A 4,712-nucleotide genomic window follows, 5' to 3' on the forward strand; every position below is an offset into this window, starting at 1 on the left:
GTGGAAGTTCTTCGATGCTTTGGAGGCTTGAATCCATAGAGCTTCGCTGATTTGTGATTTCATGAAGTTTTCAGAGGCTTTTGAGCAACACGTGACGAAATCTAATTGGTGACATGTGTCACAATCTGATTGAAGGAGCTTTAAGACTTTTTCTCCAAGACAAGTGGCATCTTTTGATTGGTTGAAATGCTTTGATTTTCAAGGTGACACATGTCAGCACCAGATTGGACTGCCTGTGTCATCGCTTACACACGTTGGGCTGCTTATGTCATCGCTTACATACGCCAATGTGTGATTGGTTTTTGCATGGATTTTATGCCATTATTTCAACGACACTTGGCAAATTTCTATTGGTTTCTAAATAGTGATAGCAAAACCTAGTAGCTGCACGTGACGCTATGTAATTGGCCGTACTTTATGAACTTGGTAGTATGATGTGTCAGCTTGTGATAGCTCTAGAATTTTCCCTCTCTACAGTGTTATTGTTACATATGTAACAAAACTCACATGAAAAGTGACAAGTGATTTAAAACCCTTCTTTCTCGACATACAACTTTTAAAGCAAAATTAAAACACGTGATATGTATGGGAGAACTGTTTTTCTTGTGACAAGATTTGTTAAACATACTCATAATTGAGGAATATTTTACAATTTATATATGCTCGTGGTTGGCACTTGTCATACGATTTGATGTTATTGTTACGTATGTTACGACACTCACATGGAATGATGGAATTGGTCAAGTGATATAAAATCATTCTTTTTGGTAAGAAAAGTATTATTATTTTCTTTTAAAAAGGAAAATATTCCAATTGCAACAATACTTTATTGTTTTTACTCATGACTGGCACTTATCATAAGATTTGGTGTTAGTATTGTTACACATGTAATAACAACACTCACATGAAGAAAGGCCAATAATATAAAATATATTATTGGTGAGCAACACGTGACGAAGTCTGATTATTGGGGGTGGGTGAGCAACACATGGCGAAATTTGAATGGTGACATGTGTCACAATCTGATTGAAGGAGCTTTAAGACTTTTTCTCCAAGATACGTGGCATCTTTTGATTGGTTTAAATGTTTTGATTTTCAAGGTGACACATGTTAGCACCAGATTGGATTGCTTGTGTCATCACTTACACGCGCTGGGCTGCTTATGTCATCGCTTACATGCGCCAATGTGTGATTGGTTTTTGCATGGATTTTATGCCCTTATTTCAACGACACTTGGTAAATTTCTATTGGTTTCTGAATAGTGATGGCAAAACCTAATAGCTGCACGTGACGCTATGTAATTGGCCGTACTTTATGAACTTGGTAGTATGATGTGTCAGCTTGTGATAGCTCGAGAATTTTCCCTCTCTACAGTGTTATTGTTACATATGTAACAAAACTCACATGAAAAGTGACAAGTGATTTAAAACCCTTCTTTCTCGACATACAACTTTTAAAGCAAAAGTAAAACACGTGATATGTATGGGAGAACTGTTTTTCTTGTGACAAGATTTGTTAAACATACTCATAATTGAGGAATATTTTACAATTTATATATGCTCGTGGTTGGCACTTGTCATACGATTTGATGTTATTGTTACGTATGTTACGACACTCACATGGAATGATGGAATTGGTCAAGTGATATAAAATCATTCTTTTTGGTAAAAAAAGTATTATTATTTTCTTTTAAAAGGAAAATATTCCAATTGCAACAATACTTTATTGTTTTTACTCATGACTGGCACTTATCATAAGATTTGGTGCTAGTATTGTTACACATGTAATAACAACACTCACACGAAGGAAGGCCAATAATATAAAATATATCCTTCGTTCTTGGCATACAACTTCTAAAATGAAAGTACATCATGTGACATGTACGAGAGAATTGTATTTTTTTTTTTACCAGATTTGTCAAACAGACTCTTAATCGAGGGATATTTTATATAGTTTATACTCGTAGGTGGTACTGTTATACGATTTGATATTATTGTTACTATGTAAAGACACTCACATAGAATTGGTTGGTAATATGAAATCATTCTTCTTTGACATATGCCTTCTAGAATGAAAGGAGAGCATGCAATATGTACTAGAGAACTATTTTTCTTACGACAAGATTCGTCAAAGAGACTTATAATAAAAAATAAATTGAGTCAAATTTTCAATTTACAAATAAAGTACTCTCTTTATTACCATATCAAAGTATGCAACAAAATGTACAGTCGCTGTCTATTTTCAAACAAGTTAATGAATTAAGAATAGAATAGTCATGATGAAAAACTTTAGTTTACGAAGCAATCACTACATTGGTAACAATATGAAAATAATACAACAAAAAAAGTAGAGTCAATGTCATGCCGTGGATTTAGTCTTTTCACATGATAATAATTTAAAACATGCATGCATTGCACGTGTAGAATACAAAGAATGTGCACAATGGCTATAATTGCGGACCCTTAGAATGGTGATCTTTCCACAAGTATAAATGTTTGTGAGGTGTGGATGGCAAAGGCTGAAGTTCAAGTCTCTAATAGGGAGTTTCACACACATATACACTTAGATTAAGTTATAGTTGAAATTTTATCTTGTAAAAATAAAAAAAGAAAAAAAATAAAAAGAAGAAGAAGAAGTTATGTCCGCAAAAGCACATATCCATATTTGGGAAACTATAGACACAGGAGATAATTATTGTGAGACGACAATAGTAACTAGCAAGCATGATTTCAACTAAAGTGTGTCGTATACACAGTGGGTAACTATTACGACTTTTTTTTACCATGTTCTTTTTGATATCTTTGTTGAAGGTTGTGGGCGAAGGAAATGCTACGTACTGCAAATTTCAAACCACCCCAATGTAATCATTTTGCCTAGTCTTAATTAGGGCCGGCCCTAGGCCTAGGCCATGGCCTAAGGCCCCCTAACGTGGGAAGGCCCCCAATATGAGGCAGTAAGGTTTTTTTTTTAAAGGGTCATACTAACGAGTGCCCTTAGAGCATTGGTTAACAATCTATTTTAGGAAAGTTTTGACTCCACTTTTATGGAAAATGAAAAAACTGTCAAAACATTATTATTATTTTTTCTCATAAAATTTTTCTTTAAATAGATTATTAACCAATACTCTAAGGGCATTCATTAGCATTTCCTTTTTTTTAATTATAGAAAAATGTGAGTTAAGTGCACTTTTTTTGCCAATGCCTAAAATATTAGAGTTATGTTTTGACATGTCACCAATTACATAAAAAATTCAATACTCATTTAATAATTTTTTGTATAAAAAACAAAAGCTAAAAAATGAAAGGCATTTATGTGACCTAAAATTTTGAGTGGGGCTTTTACTCTGAAGTCATTTTTCATGTATTAATTGCATGGTACACTCTAGGGAAAGCCAAATTAGCTATGTATCTTTACCCCATTACTTATTTCTATCCTTGGTTTTTTTTTATCTTCTCTCTGTCTCTCTCTTTCGGCTTTTGAAGTTAAAAAAAAAAGTTCAACCTCTATCATTAAAGTGTCATTCTTAATAAAAGTACCATAGTAAGGCTACCGAAAATGCCCATGTTGGGATGCACCAAATACTCATTCATTGACCTTATCCTTGCATATTAAAAGAAAATGAACATAGAAGTGGTGACTCATGTTTAAATTAATGACTGGGATACTTTGATTGTCTCTAAGTTTATATGTTGATCGTTTTGTATTCCTAATGTTTCAAATGAGTGATTTTAGTCTCAAAAGTTTTAAAAAATTTATAATAATCCTTTTGTTTTGTTCCCTTAATTGTTTCGTGTATGTAACTAATAGAAAAATGAGGTTGCATTTTTAACTTTTTACTACAAAATTTTTCATCTAAATTTTTTACCATCAACTTTTTCATTTAACTTTTTAAATTATTTTATTTATGTCCAGTTTTTTTAACCCCATTTATTTTTTCACTTTTTCAAAATATAAATATAATTTAACTCGTAAAAAGTCAAGTAATCCAATATCAATTTGAACTTTTTAATCAAAATGGAGAGTTTAGAAAATGATAAAATTTAGTTACAAAATTGGTTGTAATACTCAATATTTTTTTATTGATAGTAAATTTTGACAAATCCACCATTGGATTACATCTTCTTCTTATATCCTCTATGCTTGCAAAATTTCTAGAAAATTAAAGATCAATAGTTATGTCATCAATAAATTATTTAAATTGCAAGTTTTTGTAGTTTAAAATTATACATAAAATATAAGCTTATAGATCATATAGTAAATAATATTCAATTGACACAAAATTTGGCATGTGTATTAAGAGCGTAAAAAACATGCAATTCAATTGTTAAATTTTCAAAATATGAAGTAATGTTTATTTTATTAAAGTTGTTGATTAAGATTACAACCAATTTTATAGCTAAATTTTGTCCTTAAGAAAAACAAAAGTGATTAAAAGAATGAACTAATTAATCCTTACTTACTGAACTCAATCCACTTGCTCAAAAGTTAGTGATAATTCAAAAATTCTAAATGAATTCGTATTTGCTTTTTGAAAATCGCAAGGAGTTGATAAATTAAACATTGAAAATTTTCTTAATTTGATTTTCCTCTCATTCCTCACTTGAAAAGTCTCATTCAATATAATGGTGGAGAGAAATGCAGGCTTAAAGCAAAACCCATCAAAAAATTTTCAAGTCCGAACAAAAATTCAAAAGAATCATAAAAGCTCAAGG

This window comes from Castanea sativa, chromosome 4, assembly GCF_040712315.1.
Source record: "Castanea sativa cultivar Marrone di Chiusa Pesio chromosome 4, ASM4071231v1".
Taxonomy (NCBI): domain Eukaryota; kingdom Viridiplantae; phylum Streptophyta; class Magnoliopsida; order Fagales; family Fagaceae; genus Castanea; species Castanea sativa.